The sequence below is a fragment of the Mastigoproctus giganteus genome, chromosome 6 (genome assembly GCF_048544385.1).
Source record: "Mastigoproctus giganteus isolate SK-2022 chromosome 6, ASM4854438v1, whole genome shotgun sequence".
In the NCBI taxonomy this organism is placed as follows: Eukaryota; Metazoa; Arthropoda; class Arachnida; order Uropygi; family Thelyphonidae; genus Mastigoproctus; species Mastigoproctus giganteus.
This window is the reverse complement of record NC_143580.1, coordinates 194,729,245-194,752,527: the sequence shown is the minus strand read 5'-3', so window position 1 is coordinate 194,752,527 and position 23,283 is coordinate 194,729,245. Positions and strand designations below refer to the sequence as shown.

Here is a 23,283-nt window from a genome sequence, read left to right as displayed (position 1 = left end):
CCTGGAATCGTATAATCAGGGCTAAATTTTTTTTTTAAATAAAAAAAATATATTATTTTTTTTTTATATTAATGAATATTAACCACGTATCGTCCCTGCTGAACCATATTGTACTAAAGTAGGTACTGTGTCCTGCCAGCACACGCCCGACGACTCCAGAAAGTCGACAGGTAAGTACTATTGATAACCGACAGGCACAGGCGACACTAAGGCTAGTGCGGAAATGCAGGATGTTAAGCACGAACGAAGGTGAACTTCAAATAAAAAAAAAAAAAAAAAAAAAAAAGACTCCAAGTGTTTTTTTTTTTTTTTACTCCATTAACGGTAGTTACAAGGTAATACAGTATTTATTAAAGAAAGAATTCAAAATCTGAAGCAAATTTTTGCCTAAGTACAAAGATGAATGCAATTAACTTAACTCAGTACTGAATAAAACCATTACAGTTGACTCTTTTTAACTTAAATTCGTTACCCTTGGTCGCATGAAATATTCAGATTTGAAGAAAACGAAAAGGATTTCAGAACTCAGACTTGAATTATACAGCCATTATAACGTTTGAACTTATAAATTGTTTTCTGTTACAATTGCATTATAACAGCAAACATTCCAAAAGGGTTATATTAGTTTCGCATTACTGTGCACTAACCTACGTTATAACACAAAACCCGTAGAAAAAAAAATCTATATCCATAAAAATGACACGCATTTAAAACACCAGAATGCATCCGCATTTTTGTAAGTACATGACAACAGTCAGCCACTGAAGCTTAGAGGGGAATTTTTTAATATCTTTCAGGAAGTGGTGGGTATGAAACGTGGGCATAAATTATAACTCTGCCGGTTTTGGAGGGGGGGGGATAAAATATAATAGGAAGGGAAAAATCAGATGGAGAGAAAGATTTTTTATTAACAAACTAAAATTCATGATTATGAATTATGATTTATTTAATAGTATGGTTATAACTGAATGAATGCATTTTCTGTTTAAACTCAGATGACCACAGAGTCAGAAAATGTAGAAGATGGAGGCATAGTATCCTTCAGTTACGCGATTGATGCGTGTCTGGAATTAATTAATAAGGGCAGTCAGATGTTCGCATTGGGCATCGCATTTTCGTGGCAGTGTAGTGGCTCGAACCTACAGCTTCCTTACTTGCTGGAATATCCGATGAGAATGTTATACTACCCTACCCAATACCATCTGGTCACGTAAAATGAGAATTTGTGGTCTTCCTATTCCGGACGGTACTGGTACCGTCAAGCCTCCATTTCGAAATGTGACATCCTACACTAACACCCCCTGTTTAAATCAGTCGGCTCGGCTCTACGTGTCATGACGAGAACTCAAAAGGTACTTGTATGGCTCGTATGCATTATATACGGATCTGAGTCGATAGTTCATCCGAGACGGTACAATGGACTATGAAACCAGGGTGTCCAAATACTTTTTGAAGGTCAAGCAAATAAAATAAAGGATAAAATCACGATTGGCGTACTCTACGATAAATGCCTAAACATGGAAGGATGTGGCCTGCCCACGGATGAGAAGCTAATCAAATGACAATATTATGAAACTACCATGTGGCAGTTAAAGGACTGCAAGGAAGTTCTTCCCCCCCCCCTTAAAAAAAAACCACAAAACATCCTAGACCACCTCTTCTGCACTCAAAGCCTTCAGTTACAAATCTGAACTTGACATAATACAACGTCGGCATATCGGATCTTCTACATATTTTGGAATTTTACTTTAACATAATACTATAATAAATCCAAATGCAACTAGGCATAATATTATAAGAGCTTAAAATTATCTATTAAATATTGGTGTAGATAACTCTTAAACGAAAATTACAATAGTATAAAGGCATCATTTCAACTGTATATCATATTGTGATCATCCTTCGATAGTGTTGGGGTCAGGCGCCACCTGTGGTTTCCCACATCTGCGCCATATATACGCTGTGAAGAAACACAGAACACTGTAAATGCCAGAAAAATGTTGTGTTGAATGTGCAGTATTGTGTTGAGTACTGTTGCGTGTCCTGGCATTTGGCCGTGGGGGCCCCTGGTGGGACCTCACGTTGCCCGCACACACCACTAGGAGGTAGCCAGGCTACCCATAATTCTCTGGCTAGTTTCCGTCAGGGTCGCCTCAGCTTCCTGAGCGGAGACCAAGTTATTAAAAAAAGGGGGGGGGCGATTAGATAGAGTGAGGTAGTACAAGGTGTACGGAAGAAGAGGGGGATGAAATTAAGAGTAAGAGGATGTAAGCGAAGGCATCTCCAAGCAGCCAATGGACACTAAGTTCCATCAGTCGAAGGAAGGGGAAAGAATGGGGTCGAAAGTGACTGTGCAACGGAGCACAGATAGGATCGCCATTTGGCGCTTCTGTCAAGTCCGGGTGGTGTCCAATCCAATGGTAGCTATCAAACTCCAGTCGTCGGATAGTTGTCCGTTTAATGGCGTGACAGTCAAGTTCATGACTGTCTAGTCTGGATGGTAGTCCATTATGGTCTCAAACCGTCTGTTGTCTTCCTTGGGACCGTTGTGGTGCTGGTACAGGAACTGTAGATAAGGATTTCCTTCGGCTGAAGAGCTCTTGTGAGAAACGCGTAAAAGCTGTATATTCCTACTTACTATCAAGCAGGCGTGTTTCTTGATCTTTGGGTATGTAGGTCAAGGAAGTGATGAAGGTGCAACGGAGATCCTCATACAGGGAGCAGTCGTACATGAGGTGGAACCAACTCTCAGTCCCACCACAGGTACAAGTGGGATCATCCTTCAACGAAGTGTATTTAGTGTCTAACGGCATCAGGGGTTTCCCCCATCTCCGCGTTGCTTTCATTGTGGGTGTAGGACAGTACCCTGTCGAGGCCAGAGATTTATAAATGTATGGATAATGGGATATGTGTAGTGTTATGTTCTGATGTTCATCTGGCCGTTTAGCCGCTAGATCCCCTGTTGAGGCCCAACGTTTTCTCTCATATTGTGGGATTCACAGCTGGGTTGTCATAATTACAATACCAGGCCCACCCGCCGATGAAAGGCCAACAAGCCTTCAAAGGGTGCCGTCTGGGTGGTAGTGCCCACCGAGAATAAATATATCTTCTCTATTAGTGAAGCGTTACTTTTTCGAGGTAGTGCAATACATGGTAACTCGTTGTGAAGGATGATCACAATATGAGATACAGTTGAAATGATGCCTTTATACTAATATCGTAGTTTTCGCTTAATACCTACACCAATATTTAAGACAGCAGAACCCGGATAAGAAGTTTTCTGAAGGACAGGAGGTTTAGAACTTCTTATGAGGGAAAACTTAGAAGGGAAAATAACCTATCAGAGTATGAAATATTAACTACACAAATAAAAATGAAAAGATACACATGCATATGAATGATCATGTGAATTGTAGGAAAACTATCAAGAATAAAAATTGTCATTTAATGCAAAACAATATTTATTAGTCACGATTTAATGATTTCAAAATAATGACAAGGATGCAATGAGAAGAAAAGTAATGAGAATGATAAAAAAAAATCAATTACAATAATTACGAGTAATAAAAAAAAAAAAAAAGTTTTATAATTTTTTCAAGTAGCTATCCAGAGAAGACTGCTTCAAATATTTTGGGGAGAGCTTGATACAGAATAAATCAATTTCCCTAACACATTTCAACACTGACTCAGGAACATCGGGTACACAATGAATGAATTGCTGCAATGAAGAGAAGCCAATCATTGCATCTCGGAATGTTGGTACAGCAGGCTCATCTTGTTCAGACACTGTCATTTTTTGATCTTCATTGCAAATATCTTTAATACTTTGCAATTCACATGCAATAGCATCATTGTCTACATCAACATAATCATAAAAATTTACTGTAAATCCCAAACTACTCTGTAGGAAATTCCTTCCTGTTCACCACTTTCAACATTTTCTTCAATATCATTATAGAACCCAGCCTTTTTAAAGGTATTCATTTTAACGAGAGGGTTCGGTGTATCCCATGATGCTTCTAAATAATGCATTGCATCTAACAAAAAAAATTTAGAACATTTCAGTTTTTCCACTGTTTTACAAGGGTAAGCAATTTATGTACAAGGTACTTACGAAAATGCACCTTTAAAACTTTAATCACTCCTGATCCACTGGTTGCACAACTGACGTGGAATCCCCAGGGAAGAACTCCACATGGACATTGTCTAAGTGCTCATTGTTTTTAGGATGAGCAGGGCAGTTATCGACAAATAAAAGAATTTTTCTATTCTCTCCTGCCATATTTGAATCTAGCGCTCTTAAATACTCATCAAAAAGAGCACAGGTCATTCATGCTGTTTTATTGTTCCTGTATTTACATAGAAGTGTTTTCATATTCTTGAAACAGCGTGATTTCTTCGGTTTTCGTATTAAAAGCAATGGTAGTTGTTAGAGTGGTAAAAAATGAAAAAGACCTGAGAGTAATTGAGCAATCAGATATGAAATTTTCTGAGCAGTGCAGGCAGGCTGCCAAAGCAGGTCATGGGGCGTTGTCATTGATATACGGGAATTTTACTAGTAGGGAAAAGGAGGTGATTATCCCTTTGTATAAGGCAATGGTCAGGCCACTCCATGAGTACTGCGTACAGGTCTACAGGCCTCATTTTAGGAAGGATGTAGAGTTGTTTGAGTAAATACAGAGAAGGGCAAACAAGATTGGTGAGGGGAACAAAGGGGTACTATTACCAAGAAAGGCTCAAGTTCTGCAAATTGAAGGGTCTGGGGACTAGGCACCTGTGAGGTGATCTGATTGAGGTGTATAAGGCTTTGAATAGGTTGAGCAGGCTCAATTCTGATGGGACTCTTCCTCTTGCTCAGATTACGAACCTGAGGGGACAAACTCGAAATGAGAAAGAGCTGTAGAACAGATGTGCGGAAATTTGCCTTTAGCCAGCGAGTAGTTGACTGCTGGAACCAACTTCCACCCGTCGTTGTGAAATTGATAGCTTAATAAATTCAAAGAGGAATTGGACAAACGTTTAGAGGGAATGGATGTGTGAAATGGGGTGTGTGTGTTTTTTTTTTTTTTTTTTTGGCTGAAGCTACATAAGCTTGCATCACATGCCTCTGCTGCTGCTACTACTAGTTTCTCTGAGCCATTCATATTAGACCCCGCTAGCACTGTAATTCTCTCCTTACTCAGTTTACCACCATGGCTGGTTGGTTGTTTTTTTTGGTTTTATTGGCGCAAAAGCGACTAAGGCTATAATGCGCCTTACCATCATGGCAATTCTGTCTTTTGAATGCATGTCTTATTAGGAAGTAGACTAATTCGTCAACATTAAAAATATCACACTTTCTATATTGTTTAATCAAAACATGTAGTTTCCTTTTCCTCCATTCATCAACTAATAACAAATTCACACTAGAAGATTCTCCGCAAATTACTTTGCAAACTAAACTATATTTCTTAAAGAATTACCAAAACTACTAATGATAATCTACAGAAATAAATAAAGTACAGGTTCAGTTATAAGTTCAGCTTTCAACATACCTTAATTAAAAGGTCGCAATTACAATAAGACACAGCACAACCACTAAGTAATTCAGAACCGTGAGAACTTAACGGCAAACGCTTCACTGTGCTTCAAGGGGTGGACGCGTGAAGATTTAAATATAAAAATAGAAAGAATATTTAAAAAACGTATTAAGTCTGAAAATGTCATTATAATAATAACTGTGTATTCTTCATCATGAACTTTTTTTTCCTTGAAAACGTTTTACCCGGGAAAATAATACATTACAATACTGTATTTAGAGTTTAAACTGGGACTTAATAAACCAAACCTAGTACAGGAGAAAGCTTCTTATGCGGGTTCTACTGTAGTTTAACATAATACACAGCCTCCAATCCTTAATAACATACATCTACTGGTTACACATCAGCATGAAGTTTTAGTATTTCAAGAGGCATTCAACAATGGGGGGGGGCGAGTTCCTCTCTACCACGCTCTTAACATCAGACTTGGAACCCTTCCTATCAATTAATCATAATCCAATCTCATATGCCAATGGTTTAAAGCCTCACCTCAGAAGCCTCGAACAACCTCTCAAGGAAGTGCACTAAATCGCACGTCTCGAAGACTACCCCCATTCCATCGTCCAGGAAATAAACCAGAATAAATCCGCACGGATTATATTCAAGAAAGAAGAACATAAGGAATAGCATCCGGAATATCATTAATGGTCCCAAATTCAGAAAGTTGAGTAATATAAGGACCTGAGAATGACGTGGAATAATAGCTTAACCTTCACCCCCCCCCCTCCACACACACACTTCAAGAACACGAGGGCCAATATTTCTCTGTAATAAGGACTATCAGACAAGAACTCACTGGGTTTTGTGACTCCAAGCCATCCAGCTATGATACACTTCGCTGCCTTGATCCTCAGTTGCATACACATACCTAAAATGCCACTTCGAATTCCTGTGGTAATTAAATCAGGATACACGGAATTTTTTTTTTATTTAGTGCCGACCAAACTGGCAACTTCGCTGTGCATATCGTGATTTGATTGGCCTTTGATTCTTCATTGATTGGCCTTTATCAGTACTGTGTACTGATAAAGGCCAATCAATGAAGCGGTGTAAATGTACCATAGTGTAATGTTTGGTCTGCATTATGTTGTTCGTGTTGAGTGACTGGCCATTTAGTCTGGACGGCAGGTACACATCGGAATTGAACCTTTAGCATTTCAGCTAAAACTTCACTGCCGATGAGTGATTTTTAAATTTGATTTTGGATCCCAATCACACTCTCCATTATATAGAAACATCTTACATTAATAGATATCACAACCCTGAGCCAGATCATGATGCACTGCTAGACGCTGCCGATAGCATTATTACATGTTCCAGGTTGAGAAAAACCACTAATTCTGCACCAACAAGAGAAAACTAGACTACTGCTTGCAACCCGTACACATTCCTCTCCAATATTATTAACGCACGCAACTCACTTCAGATTTATCTTCTCGCTCAGATTCTAACACAGTCGAAGCCCTCACTAAACAGATGGACACCATGTCTGTTCTTTTTTGATGACATGATTTCGTGCAAAGACGACTACACTTCATTAGCCATTAGTACACTGCTATTTTCTAATCATTTCTAAACCTATGCACTTTGAAATCGGCGAATTTTAAATTCTTGTTATCTGTCATTCACAACTTGAACTATCACTAATCAAGTATTAACTGTTTTTGTTTGTATCCTATTGCATATCTCAGTGGCACCTTTCTATCTTGAGATAAGGCCATGATCCCAAACTTAATAAATAAATACAATAAATACATAAAACCTGAATTTATCTGCGAACAGCAACAACGGTCACTGGTCCAAGGTACAGTCATGTTCACAAGCTCACTGCACCCTTTGTACTGCGGAGAGACGCATCAGCTTCCACTTAAAGTTTCCCCTGGTTTCCATGCATGAATCATGATCATGCACCCAACACACAACAACGGTTCTAATACCTTTTTTTGGAGGCTAGAGTTTATGGTGAAAAGACGTGTGACACAACGTCAAGGTACATGAGTAAGGAAACATGTTTTACTGCAAATAACAAACGTTTTCAAATATATATTTTAATTAATGTTAGCACAGTAGAAAAGGCATATATAAACTTAAAAAAATCCTGCTTTAAAAAAAAAAACAGAAAAAACCATTACATAGTTTCAATATGGCCATCATTTTGATCTTTACTGTAGTATTTTGGGCACAGTGCGACACAGCAAAGCACAACTCCTCGAAAATGTCTTCAAATTCTCTAAATATTGACTGCTGAAGTTCCAGTAGAAATCTGTGCTTATTACTAAATATTTTATCCTTTAAGAATCCCTACAAAAAGTAATCGCTGAGTACTAAATCGGGGAGTGCGATGGCCATTCAATGGAACCTCGTCGTCAGATCCATCCATCAACCTGGGAACTTTTCGTCTAAGAATTCGCGTCTAAGAATTCTGCCTAGTGGGCAGATGCTCCATCCTGCTTAAAAAAGCAATGTTGAATTTTGACTTTGGAGTGCATTAATGGAATGATTTTGTCTTTCAACAGTCTCCTGTCACAATTCCCTCAAAGAAAAAAAAAAAGATCCGATAATACTTCTCCAAATTCTACATTATCAACTCAGGAAGGCTTAAATCCTTGTTAAAGAATAAATGGGGATTGTTAAGAGAGTAATAAATAGTTCCATTTAGTTTAAGTGTGGTTTCATCAGTCCACAAAACATTGTCAACGATATCTGTGTTTGTAACAGTCATGGCCAAAAACCATTCGGGACATTCCAATCTTCTATAAGGGTCGTCCTCATTCAACATAGAATGATAAACCCTGTATTTAATATTTAAGTTCCTTTATGACTCTATTTAGCTTGCTTTAGGTATTTTAAGTTTCACATTTCACTTTATTTGAAAACTTTTTCGGATTTCTTTTGATACCATCGCTAACAAATTCCAAATTGGCAGACGTCTTTGAGATACAATGGTCCATCACGTTTTGGTAGATTGTGCACTGTTCCTACTACATCAAACTTCTTCACAATTTACTTTATCGTCTTTATTGTGGGTGGTTTAAGTCCAAAAAAAACTTCTTGAACTGCCGTGCAACTTCTGCAGCATTTCATATTTTGCATGCCACTTTACAACTGCAATCCTCTCCTTCATTGCAAGGCTCGTGGTAATTTTTCTATGTTCAAATTATTCTGAAACAATAAAAAAATATATATACAAATTATTTTTCAAATAGCTTATACATAACTTACATTAGCAGTTATTTAAAACTGCTTATGGATAACCAAATCATCACTCCATTTTAAAACAGAGATAGGGGTGCTAATCATGACTTCAGAAAAAGAGTCGTTTATTTCACTGATTATTTCCATTAAGAGACACTACCAATTACTACACTGTTACACCGCACTTCTTACCTTTGTTAACAGCATTCACATTCCACGACTTCTGCCAGTCCCTTGGTCACTGGGAGAAGTTGCGGAACGTGATGTCAACAAAGGTAATAATGACGGTGTAATAGTATATTAATTAGTAGTTATCTCTTAAGGGACAGGGAGGTTCTAAAAAAGATTGAGAGATCGCAGGTGGTGTTGGTCTAAGAAAGGAAAATTTCGGACCTCAGTGAAATTAAGGCTAGCCAAAATATGGTTCGAGGTACTGTGCCAGGTTGGAGATCTTTTTGTTTAATAGATAGGCACGGCAGGATTGGCAATTGGGGGGAGGATGTGGTAGTCAACAGAGTAATGTCATCGATATATATGTTACGATAACATCTCTATCCATAAAGAAAGTTACCAGAACAGCTACAAAAAAGTAATCCGGATAATCAGGAATCTCAATGTGTGACTTCTACATACAATTTTTAGTTAATTTAATTTCACATACAATTTTTTTAACATACTGACTTATTAAAAAAAATAAAAAAAAGCGAGTTCCCGAAATTAATAATTGAAACCGAAATTTAATTTGAACTTATTGGGAAAATTTAGTGTTTTTTGTGTTTTAACCATTGTATTGTGTAATGGCAAAAACACAAAAAAAAGCTATGGTTTTCAATATAAATTTTACTCAGGATTGTTAACACGTTTAGAAGGCCCTGACTAACCATCAAGTGATTTTAAGTACTGCAATTATTAGTAATAATTGCAGTACTAATAAGTGTACTCGTTGCTAATATATACTGCTGTAGGATGTCAAATTGGGGGCAAAAAAAAAAAAAAAAAAACTTTTTATTATTTATTTTGTTATTTATTTATTGGGGTGTGTGGGTTTTTTTTTTTTTGAAAGGTCTCCCCAGTGAAAATCAGGTTTAAGAAGAATATACTTCTGTAACAGAAAAATGCTAATACTGTACTGGATTACAAATGATAGTCTAAAATAAGTAAATAAAATTACACTTTATATTCTGTAATTTAAACTGTTACAATTCAAGTGTGCTGTACTGTACACATAACTTCCTTCCCCTTTACTGAGATGGGGTCGACAAGAAGGGCCTGAAACGTATATTAAGTTGATATGTGTAGTTTAATTGCATTTATCTAACAAGAAGCAGAATTGCTTTTATGACTGGAGTAAATCAATCCTAATTTTCAATATAAAGAGGAAGGGTGTGTCTTCAAATATCAACTTCGTAATTATTAATAGAGCTAAACTTCAAAAATATTTTAAGACGTCGAATTATAACACTGCAGTTCATTATTTCATCACATTCAATTCGTTACATTGAATTTTACTGATTAATGTACAAATTTTTTTTGAAAATATTTTCATATACAGTATTATAACTGGAATTACAATGAGTGTAAGTTTTCTCTTAATTAATTAACTGAAAAAAAGCGTGGACGCGTGAAATTCGAAAAAATATTGGCAAAAGGATGAAATATCCTTTTATTCTTTCTGAAAAGCGTGAAAAGGGTTACCTGGAATGCTCATGTCGACATTATGGAGACATGTTTAAAAGAGGAACATTGCTACTTTTGAATACGTATAATCACTATTACTCCAAATAACTATCCATATTTTCTTTCATATTATTAAAATGAATGATGCAAAATGGTCAGCCGGAAAACAAGGCGTGAACGCATTATTCGTACCGGTACAAATAACAGAAGCTACAGTAATCTTTACAGTGACACACTACTGCGGTCTGCGGAACTTACTTGCAATACACGTGCCGTCTAGTGATTCATTAGAGAACTCCCGATCGATTAGATGAACTACTCTACTTCCGATGCCATACTGGGATATCCGGTAAGCGGCGTATCACGTATAATGCGTGTTTCCTAGTATGACAGGGAACTGGCGATACATCTGCTCGGTTGCAAGGATCAGACTGTTTTACAAAATTCCTCTTAAGAAGACAGACAAGTAAAAAGGTACTGTTCGCGGCCTCAGCATTGATGTCCCCATCCCCTCCAAATGTTAATGAACATTCCCAGATAATTCAGGACAGTACTAAAGCTTAGGGCTGTCTTAAAAAAAATATATATATATAATAAAGAAATAAAATGAAATAAAAAAGGAGGTAAACTGTCTTAGCCAAATAAATATAAAGTGCTGCCCGAAAGTCTTTCTTTCTCTCTACATGTACAAAGCTCGAAATGGAAAATTTTTACGAAATGGAGCTCTTGTCAGGACAATATAACGCGTATACATGACAGTACCGATAGGTTTGAGGAACAGAAACGATGATGTTCTGGGTCTTTCCCCAAATTCCGAGCAATCAGTGAGAAAATAGATCCAAAAAATAGATAAATATCTACACCTTAAAAACACACACACACATACTTCAAGTAATAGCGGATTTTTCAGGGCGTTAATGAAGACGGCAGTTATAGTTTCGAAACATTTCGAAATTATTTGGTTATTGCATAAGAATACATTAACATCGGCATCACTACAAAAAATCTTCCACTCATATCTGTGGGTACGCAGATATATGAGTGGTACAGCACTCCTCGAATTGGAAGGTGAGCTCTGATCGAACAACAACCTTACAGTCTCCTGACATGTACCATGATGAGTTGGGTAATACAGTATAAGTAACGGGCTGCGAAAAGGGCTCCTTCCGTACAGGACGCTTGTCAGAACCAGAGGCGCAGAGTCAATAGGTACCTCTATCCTCACCTCTCTTTATGCATAATTTCAACTCCAAACAATTTTCTGAAGCCCTCAGGAAAAATTCGACGGGGAACATCTCCCCCAAGCTATTTATGCAAAGCATAAAAAGCATGCGTAAATCCGCCCCTGGCCTAGAGTCAATGTCAAGTTAGATTCGTATAATCAGGGATATAAAAAAAAAAAAAAAAAAAATATTTAGAAAACTATGTTATATTTTTCTTCCTCTCCTTGAATGTAGAATTTATAACACCATGGTATTAATCACTTAACACACTGTTTTGTTTTTTTTTTTTTTTTTACTGAGCTTGGAGATTTGTGAAAAAATTTTTCAGCTAAAACGAGGTCCGAAAAGCAAAACAGACCCCAAAATCTTACGAAAAGAAAGTAGTTTTATTAAAGAACCCAAAATTTTGGATGTTTCACACTTCTCTTCGTCATCGCTGGTATCCTTGTCCTCTTCAGTACAGCACTCCAGAGTTCAAAGCCTTGAACATTAACTCAAGGTCCCAACCACTCATGTCCAATAACAATTAACTGTAAATTACAGTATACTACTTTTGTAAGGGTTAAGGAATGTTTTAGGTAATATTTCTGGAAACAATAAACTACAAATTATTCCGAGTTACACTATTTCTATGTAAGGCACTAATTAAAAACAACCAAGTCCTTCTCTCCACTTTTTTTTAATTCAAGCGGTTTTCACCATAACGCGATGTTAAGGGTATTAAACTTGATAGTATAATTATGAACGCCCACCAACATAATTATCTACCCTAGAAGAATACCAAAAGCATTTTAAAGAACTCTTAAGAAAGAACAGACTACAATAACACAGGGTGAGTGAAGGATAGATGCCGCACTTCTGTAGCAAATAGCGAGTTTACAATTAATATTATCATCTCATTAGTACCATCACTTTAGATACATTAGAAAATATATTCAAGTGGTGCATATATAAAAAAAATAATAATAATAAGTGAAAGACGGTCACTTCTGAACACTGCCGTTTAAGTTTTAATAGTATCCGCATGCTATTAAAAAGGCAGACTACTCTACATGAAGCCAGTTTTGAAGAAATTAATTTTGTATTTTGAAAGAAATGCTATACAGTGAGACGTCCATCATCCGAGCTAAGTGGGGACTGACATCTCATCGGATAATCTATCAGTTAACATGATAGATGGTACTAGTTTAACAAAACTAGTACCATAAAAGTTAATGGTACTAGTTTAGTACCATTAACTTTTAATGGTACTAAACTATACGACAGGTTTTGCAGATCGGCAGCTTAAATTTATTGCCTTCAACAGAAAAAGAACCCTCGAAAGTAATAAGCCCGGAAGTGACACACCTGATCTTACTGGTGGTATCTGTGATATCTGTTAACTGGAAAGAAGGTTTGATCATCCCGTTGTTCAAGAAGGGGAACAGGAAGAAGTGTTCAAATTATTGAGTTCAAATAATAGAATTGTTAAACTAGTACCCATTAACATGTTTCTTCAATTTTTCCAACGATATTACCTGTTGCTAGCATACATTTTTGTAATACAATGAATGGCCCTACGCAATATTTACTCTGCTTAAGTGCGAGTATAAATAACATGAAAGAATAGGGAATCTCCAATCAACCTCGATGAACCAGAAATACAGGTTTTAAAGACTTTATAAGAGCTGAAAGAGAATATAATTTAAAATATTGTGTTCAGGTCTGGAGGCCACAACTAAAGAAAGACAGGGCTTCCAGAAAGGGTTCAAAGAAGGGCAACCAGATTGGTGAGGGTTGCTAATTGATATCCACATAAAGAACTTAAGGCGTTTAATGCAAAGCCTGACAAGTAGGCATCTCGGGAGAGGGGAGGTGATCTGACTTAGGTAGAGCCCTAAAGAGGTTCAGTAAAATAAATGAGAAACTTGTATTTTCAGCGAAACCCGAACAGGAGAAACTCGAAATACGGGTCATAAATGTACATTTCGGCGAATAACAGAGACTAGATCTCATGAAGTTTACCTTCGAGAAGCGTGTTGTAGATCACTGGAATAAACTGTTTTCCATGATGTGATCAAGGCACAGAGTTTGATAAAGTTTAAAGTAGAACTGGATAATCACTTTTTGACAACGGAGAAAGATGCAGGATATTTCAGAGACTGCTGGTAGTCATTGCGGTACAAGTAAACACATGGGTTGTGTTAGAGTAGCTAAGAATAGAAACAGGTGCATGTATACCTGCGTGTACACCAATGCTAGGAGTTTGGCAAATAAATTTGATGAATTTGAGGTATTACTCAAAACATCAAAGGCAGATATTGTTGGGATATCAGAGACGTGGTGTCACACAGATATAAGTAATGCGGAACTGGAATTTGGGGAATACAATGTGTATAGAAAGGATAGACAGGACAGGAGGGGAGGAGGGGTTATGCTATTAATTAAGAAACACATAAAGTCCAAGGAAGTGAAGCCAGTCGACATCGATGGACAGGGCAGTGTCGAGTCAGTTTGGTGTGACATAAGCATAGGGAAATCAAAATTGAGAGTAGGAGTGTGCTATAGGCCTAATGACTCTGATGAGTATAATAAGATATTGTACAGGGAAATAGAGTGGGCCAGTAAATCAGAGAGTCTTATAATGGGGGACTTTAATTTCCCAGATATTGACTGGAATTTGTGGGTTGGTCACTCGCACACTAGCAAGGCTTTTGTGGATTTATTGGATGATTGTTTTCTACATCAGCATGTTCGTGAGGCAACAAGAGGGAGCAATACTCTTGATCTGATTATCAGTAGTGATTCTTCATGCATTAAGAACCTGCAGATAAATGAACCACTAGGTGGCAGTGATCACAGTGTGTTGAAGTGGGATTTACTCAAGGAGGTAACTACCATCAGAGGTAAAGGGAAGGGTTTTTGTTTTCGTAAAGGCGACTATGATGGTCTGAGACAGTATTTAAATTCTATACAGTGGGACCAACTGATGATGTTACCAACAGCAAACTCAAAATGGGAAGTATTCAAGGAACTAATCTTGGAGGCTACCAGGCTTTACATACCAACTAAGAAATATTGTTCAAGGTTTAGGCCTAAATGGTTGTCAGATGAACTAATGAGACATGTGGCAGAGAAGAAAAATGCATGGGATACATACAAATTAATGGGTGACATGGAAGCCTATGATAGATATAAGTTGGTCTGTAACCAAGTCACAAAGGAGATTAGGCAGGCAAAGGCAGACTATGAAAAATCCTTGGCAAAGGATGCAAAGAAAAACAGAAAAGAGTTCTTTACATACTTGAACTCGAAAAGGAAAGGGATGAATCAGATTGGTCCACTGGATATTGATGGTTCAACAGTTGAGGATCCTGCTCAGGTGGCTAACAATCTAAACGAGTATTTTGCATCTACATTCACGCATGAGAAGTTATTCAGGTAAAGTAAACATTGGCAGTGAGCCGGATGATTTTGTAATAACTGAGAGGAAAGTGGAGAGATTGTTGAGGATAAACATAAAAAAGGCACCTGGGGTGGATGGGATCTATCCAGTTATATTAAAGGAGGCAGCAAAGGAAGTATACAAACCCCTAGCCATAATTATGAGAGCTTCTTTGGACTCAGGGGAGGTACCCATAGACTGGAGATGTGCAAATGTAACCCCAATTCACAAAGGAGGATCAAAGGCTGACACAAGTAATTATAGACCTGTTAGTTTAACTTCTGTTCCAGGTAAATTAATGGAGGCACTGATTAAAGAAGCACTGCAGGATCATCTAGACAAGAATTCAGTTATAGCTCAGACGCAGCATGGTTTTGTTAAGGGCAGGTCTTGCCTGACCAATTTGATTGGATACTATGATGTAGTCACAAAAGAACTGGATGCAGGGAATAACTTTGATATTATATATTTGGATCTTAGAAAGGCTTTTGATACTGTTGCACATGGAAGACTGCTGCACAAATTGGAGCAGTGTGGCATTGGAGGCAAATTGCTGCTATGGATAAGGGGATGGTTGAGTGGCAGAAGACAGAGAGTGGTAATCAATGGACACTGCTCAACGTGGACTAATGTTATTAGTGGAGTTCCTCAAGGTTCAGTGTTGGGTCCGTTGTTGTTTTCGGTGTTTATGAATGATATTGATGATGGGATATCAAGTTTAATGTCCAAGTTTGCAGATGATACAAAGGTTGGCAGGGTCGTTAAGGACAATACTGACGCTATGCTGCTGCAACAGGATCTGGAAAGGTTGAACAGATGGGCTGAGAGGTGGCAAATGAGGTTTAACATCGACAAATGTAAAGTGCTGCATATGGGAAACAGTAACCCCAGAGCAACGTATCAACTCTGCGGTACTACACTGACAGTGGTGGAGAATGAAAAGGACCTGGGGGTAATTGTGCAGGCAGATATGAAGTTCTCTGAGCAGTGCAGACGAGCTGCAAGAGTAGCTCATGGTGTCTTGTCAATGATATACAGGAATTTTTCTAGCAGGGATAAGGAGGTGATTATTCCCTTGTATAAGGCAATGGTAAGGCCACATCTTGAGTACTGTATACAGGTCTGGAGGCCTCATTTCAAGAAGGATGTAGAGCTGCTGGAACGGGTACAGAGAAGGGTAACAAGATTAGTAAATGGAACAAAGGGTTGCTCTTACGAAGAAAGGCTTAAGTTTTGCAAATTACAGAGTTTGGAGACTAGGCACCGGCGAGGTGATCTGATAGAGGTGTATAAGGCTTTGAATGGTTTGAGCATGCTCAATGCCAATGGGATTCTTCATCTTTCTCAGAATAATCACCTCAGAGGGCATAAATTCAAATTGAGGAAGGACGGATGTCGGATAGATGTGCGGAAATTTGCCTTTGGCCAGCGGGTGGTTGGTTGGTGGAACCGACTTCCATCACTTGTTGTTGAAGTTGATAGCCTAAACAAATTTAAAGCTCAACTGGACAGGTATTTCGAACGAACGGAGGGGTGAAATGGGAGTGGGTTTTTTTTTTTTTTTTTTGGCTGATGCTGAATAAGCTTGCTTTCTTGCATCATATGCTAATGCTAATGCTAAGTTTAGCGATTGAGAATTCGGACCCCACTATTTTTCGTGTTTTTATATACATATACACACACAGTAGAACCCCGATAAGAGATATTCCCGCATAAGAAGTTTTCCCCTGTACTAGGCTTGGTTTCTTAAATCCCAATTTCAACTCTATGTTGTAATATATTATTTTCCCGCTTAAGAAATTTCTCGGGTAAAACATTTTCCCGCATAAAAAGTTCGTGATAAAAGAATACACAGTGTATTATAATGACGTTTTCCCACTTAAAACGGTTTTTTAAATATATAAATTATTTATTTTTAATATTGCCATTTCACCTACTTGTGGTTACTACGAACTAAAATGATGCTTGCCACTAACTTGTTCGATTAGTGAATTTTCCGTAGTCTGATGCTTTCAACGTTAAAACCTTTTTAGTATGATGGAAGTGACATTGCAATTGTTTTCATCGATATCTATAACTGGATACGTCGACCACGTTAAGAGTTCAGTTCTGATGGTTGTGAACAGTTCTGAATTACTTAGTGGACTCTGTCTTATTGTAATTTTGACCTTTTAAGGTATGTCAAAACTCCAAAGGAGCTCATTCTTCCAACTTGGTAATCAGTTTAATGAACAGAATGTTAAGCAATTAGAAATCCTCAGTTTAAAAAGTTTCCCATAGGCAGAGTAAAATATTTATAAATTGTGAAATAGTACTTAAAAATATCATCTTTAACTTATGTATATGTATCTTTTCATTTTTATTTGTGTAGTTAATATTTCATACCCTTCAGTCATTTTTCCTTCTAAGAAGTTCTAAACCCCCAGTCCCTTGGAAAACTTCTTATCCGGGTTCTACTATATTTTTTTTTTCATGGCAGTTATAGAAAAAGTTGGCTTTTCTGACTGAATCATTTAGCCATGAATACTAAAAAACAAAACAAAAAAAAAAAAAAAAAAAAACGATTATTCTTGCTAATGTTTGTTTCCAAAGAGGACAAAATTTCATGGAAAAAGAATTCCACACATCAACAATCATTTTCCTACGCCATAAATTACCTATGCTAAAGCAGTCGGTAGAAACGTACGAACAGGATAGGTCACAGGCTTTAAAAGAAAAAATGTTCCGAACAGATATTAATAAACGAAAGCAAGTTTAAACTTCTCATTACCTGAAAGTTAATTCCGATTTATTTTTAGAATATTTTAACTGATGTAAAATAAATTTATACATGCATCATGCCTGTGTGTAGTGCTATTTGCGAGTTTCTTGACTGGTTGAAATAAGCCATGTTCATATAATCGAATTCCCATTGTATTTCTACCAAAGTTAAGTTTTTTTTTTTTTTTTTTATCTCCAAATTTCTCTTCAATAAAATTGACTTTTACAAGCCATAATAACCGCGAATCTTAAGTACACAACAAATTTTCATTAATCATCCAGCCAAGTTAATCAAAAGTATTATTACGTACTCTTAACTAAAACAATGTTCTCACAAGCTGTTTGCAATCTATTTCTCTCATTTTCTTCCTGAAATTTAAAAAAAAAAAAATTGAAATACCACACGTATCTTCTGTGATTAAAGGAATAAACAAATAGCAATAATACATTGTTTACATATTTAGTAATATAATCACGAAAACGTATTCCTCCAAAAGCCGCCACTTTTTTTTGTAAATGTGCAATTTCAAGCATGCAGTGCTTACAGAGATTTTTATTTTTCTGTGCATCCGCCCATATTGTCCATTCATTCTTCCAATCACAGTATGCACAAACAGAATTTCCATAACTTTAGCTAATATACGAGATAAATCCAGATGTGTATGAGAAAACAAAAAATTGTTCGGTTTTAATGTTTAAGTTGACAGCTTAAATAAATTCAAGGAAGAACTGGACAAACTTTTGGAGCGAATGGATGGGTGAAATGGAAAGATGGGTTTTTTTTTTTTTTTTTTGGTGATGCTGTATAAGCTTTCCTTTTTGCATCATATGCCTCTACTAATGCTAATGAAATATGCAATGGATCGACAAATATATAGTGGCACCGCGTTCAACAGAAATTAACAAAATGGAGACCACTTCGGATAATGGACACAACTTTTTCTCCTTTTTTTTTTTTTACTATAGGATTTCTAGGACCATGTACAATATTTATTACGTACAGCGATTGCAATACAAAGTACGCAAGTACAGGGTAAATAAAATTATTATACAATACACATGAGAGCAGTGCACTGAATGGATACTTTAATAGGTACATCTATCCTTTTCATGAAATGAATCGCTCCTTCGGTAACAGCACTACATGTTCGTACAATGCGATATAAAGTAAGAGGGCAGATAAGTAGGGATGCATACATGTCCAATATTCAGTGCGAGAATGAGCAAGACGAAGGGAAGGATATGACTTTGAACGTGGATGCTAGTCGGCGATAGACGCACCGATATGAGTATCTAGGTAACCTCAACTCTACTAGGGTTTTCACATGTGACTGTGTTCTGGGTGTATCGCAATTGGGCCAATAATCAAATAACATCCAGCCAACGGCGATTTACATCACGAAGCAGCTTGTTGATGCGAGAGGAAAATGTAAACTGACAAGACTTATGCAGGATAACAGAAAGACTAGTCAGTCGGATAACAACCCAGTACAGTAGTAATCAAGAAAGAATTTCATAGTACATAACTCGTACCTCGTCAGAGACGGTGAACCGCAGATGACGACCGAAGGAGTTTTACTCCTCTCAGTAAAAAAAACAGCAAGGTAGGTTTAAAGTGTGCTCAGGAATACCAACACTGGAAGACTGTAAAAAGGTTGCCTGATCCGACGAATCATCATTTCTGCTATCCTGATGAATGTACTGGAATACGGTGAAAATAGCACGAGCCCATGAATCCACCCTGTCAGGTGTCAAAAGTTCAATTCAGGCCAGTGATTGCAATGTAATGGTGTTTTCGTTTCCGTGACGAAAACTGGGCCCTCTTGATACCAGTGGAGCAACATTTGAATACCATAAGTATCTGGAAACTGTTTTCGACCAAGCACATCCTTTTATTAGAAGTGTATCCATCTACGAATAGGTTCTTCCAATATAGGATAATCCGCCAAGTCACAAATCAAACTGGTTGACTGATGTCAACGGGTTGTCAACTCTTACACAGAGGGGCATGGGCGCCGGCAGGATATTTTGCAAGGTGGTGCATGTGGGAATAAATTTTTTGTTCACCAAATTTTCGAATACATGCAAGATCTTATGTTTCAATAAATTATGAAAATATTAAAAATTGTGTATTACTTCGAAATCCAAAAGGTGGTGCACTTGCACCATGATGATGACGGCGCCCATGCCGAGGGAGATTATAGATTTAACCCACCCGACGAAGATAATATCTCCTGAAACGTCAATCTGAGTAATGACACCCACTGAGAATAAATAGCAATATACTTCTTTTTATGGGTAAGTGCTAATTATTCAAAGGTTTAACGTGAAGTAACTCGTTATGATCGTCTTCACAATGAGATGGATGAGATGAGACTGGAACAGTGTGGAGCATCTTTGGTATGCTGTGGAGCATCTTTGGGATACTTTTATGAGTAAACTTCAGTCAATACACAGAATTATTCAGTTAATTTCTACCTCTTAATGTAAGAGCGAGTGGATATCGCCAGGCCTCAACAACATCGTGAAATTTTATCAAACTAATTTAGAGAAAATATGATAAAAGGCTATTTCAATGACTTTTAAGATGTTTCAAGAGCGATCCAGCAACGCATCAATTGAAGTACTTTCTTAACGAAACGAACATTTTTAAGCTTAAAGTTTTGTGATAGAACTAATCGAATTCTAATTCAGATATTGCTGCACATATTTCACAGAACTTACCTGTTATCCGCTTCTGGTTTATTGCGAAAATGTGCGAAATTAAAAGTTCTCTCATCATGAAGATTCTCCTTTTCTTGTATGGGGTAAGTTCTTAGTTCCGCACGTTTTTGCAATAAACCAAGCGGATAACAAGTACTTTGCTTAATTGATTACGAGTTTCATAACATAGTGAATATGTATTTAATACTCTATAATGTATTCAATAACACCGATCTACACGATCTCTGCTGACTGACCAAACACCGAGCACAGTATTTTTTTTTTACTTGATCCTAATTACATTACCAAAAAGCAATCATTTTTGATACAGTTTTCAAAAATGGCATTATATTTGTTTTAATGCACCCAATTTACATATAGATATATCACGAATTGTATTTTCTAGTAATGAAGAAGGAGTGTAATAGGAGTTTTAATTGTTAATTTATCATTAAAATTTTAAAAATAAAATTGCAGCCTTTATCAATTCACTGCAGGATGGAAGCCTCCGCAACAATTCATGTTGAGGGAAATGGACCATTAATCTGTCACGCTGGTCCAGTGCAGGTTGGCAGATAGACCGTATTTAGCAGTCAGGGGCTTGAACCCCGGTCTACTCAAAGAGTGTGTGCTACTGCACTCAAGCTCCGACCACTCGGTCACGGAGGCCCTATTTATCATTAATGTTGTGTTATTATGACGAAAACATTTTTTTTTTTTTTTTTTTTTCCTCTCTGATAACGTTAGCGCCGTCAGTGTGTCAACGATCCATCTGCTACACTGGAAAAATTTTATAATCACGAAATCAGAAAAGAATCGTTGGCTTTTACATGAAACTGTACCGTGCCTGTAGAAATGGTGACCACGACAAAGTAGTGTACCTCATATTATATCCGCCATCAATATGTTGAAAACTTGAGTAGTAGGTTAATGGAAGACGAAAATATCTTGCGCATTTAGATTTTCGTCTTCCATTAACCAATTACTCACATTTTACTATTACTCTTTACACTGAGTGGACAGAAATCATGGGATACCTACCTAGTAACGGGTAGCCCACCTTACGCCCGGATAAGGGCAGTCACATGGTGAGGCAATGAGTCCATGAAAGCGTTCCACAGGTATTTCCATCCATGCTTGCTGCATCGCTGTCCATAATTCCGTCGTATTCCTGGAGGATCCACAGCGCGAACGGACCTTTCCACAGCATCCCAAAGATGCTCCACGCTGTTCCAGTCCGGTGAACGGGGAGGCCATTCCATGGTGGTAAAATCTGCAGAATGCTCTTCAAACCATGTTCTAGTCACCACGGCTCTGTGGGGGAGGTGCATTATCTGCTGGAAGGGTCCATTGCCCTGTGAATTCACGATGACCATGAAGGGATGCAGATGGTCTGCAAGGATGGACACGTAACCTGGACCGTTCAGATATGCGTCTAGACATACCAGAGGTCCAAACGTGTGCCAGTTGAACACGCCAGATTTTTTAAATTTTTTTATATACATAAAAAATTAAATCGAGAGAGAAAAAAAAAACAAAAACAAAAAAAAAAAACATTCATAATAGCATGCAGGGAAACAGGACATCCACAGTTTCCGGATTCAGCAGTATTCTTCTTTCTCAGATTAAAAATCCAGATGCTGAAAACTGTTTTTTGCTTACCGGATGATAATTTATGCAGATCGCTTAATCGGCTAAAATTACAATGGGTGTTCACCCGAATCTGCCACCAATTTCCAGCCTCGATTTCATACTCATTATATTTTCTTAATTATATACTCTTTTTTTCTATATCCTTCGACTTGGTGCATCATTGCTTCGGCTGCCCATGCGCAATAGAAATTCAAATCATCTTTATATCATGTTTATAAACATCGAAAGGGTCGGGACATGAATATATACACTTTGTAAAAAATAATTTTAATAAACAGTAAAAAATGAAAATGCAGATCATCCTGTATATATGACTATATGTGACTTATATTACACGGTAATTTTGAATTTCCCATGATAAATGAGATGCTAAAAGGAGGTCTATTTCATTTATTTCTTTTCTATTTTTCATATCTGGCAGTGCCATATAAAGAGGTAGAGAGATGTTTTAAAAATAATAGCTTTAAATCTATAAAATCAATCGTACGTTTCAGGCGAATGTACGCAATTTTAAACATATCAGTAAAAAGAGTAGCAATGTGTGTAATTCAATTTACACAATAAAACGATGCATCACTTAAAAGGGGGGGGGAATAAATAAAAACAGTTACTTCATGAGCATATTAATTTTTGGTATTATTGTATTAAATTATTTACATTGAAAAACTGGAAATGAATCTGACCCCGCGAACCGTAAAATTACTGAAGACCCCGATCTGCGCTGGGGGTGACCCGCAGGAATCTAAGCTGAACTGAACAATCTGGTACGTGATTTGGAATACCGAAGAATTCAGTACACCCTTAGGCTGAGCCGAATGAAAAGAATCTGTTCGCACTTGGTATTTTAATTACTTGCTACAGGGAAAGGACAATTCATTCCCTTCTCTCCAAGGGGGAGGGGAGATTAGCGTTATGCACCGACGTAATGGTTTAATCGATGTATTTGTGTTACATATCAAAATGGCGGTTTGTTGATTGGAGGTTGGTTTTTATGGCACATTGGCAGCTTAAGCCATAATGCACCAGGTCAATAAAAATGGAGATTCTTTATTCTTAAAAGTTCTGCTAC

At 37.3% G+C, this 23,283-nt stretch overlaps 1 protein-coding gene across 3 annotated transcripts in view; it reads right to left on the bottom strand.

The window, feature by feature from the left end:
• Positions 1 to 23,283, bottom strand: part of LOC150084851 (uncharacterized) — a 231,879-nt gene that overhangs the window by 129,198 nt on the left and 79,398 nt on the right. The window contains exon 1 of one of the 3 annotated variants that reach the window (XM_090376648.1): positions 10,470 to 10,530. The exons of the other annotated variants lie outside the window; for them this stretch is intronic. The gene's annotated coding sequence lies outside the window, so the exon portion shown is untranslated. Of the gene's footprint in view, positions 1 to 10,469; positions 10,531 to 23,283 lie in introns of those variants that run through there. 3 annotated transcript variants of the gene reach the window in all.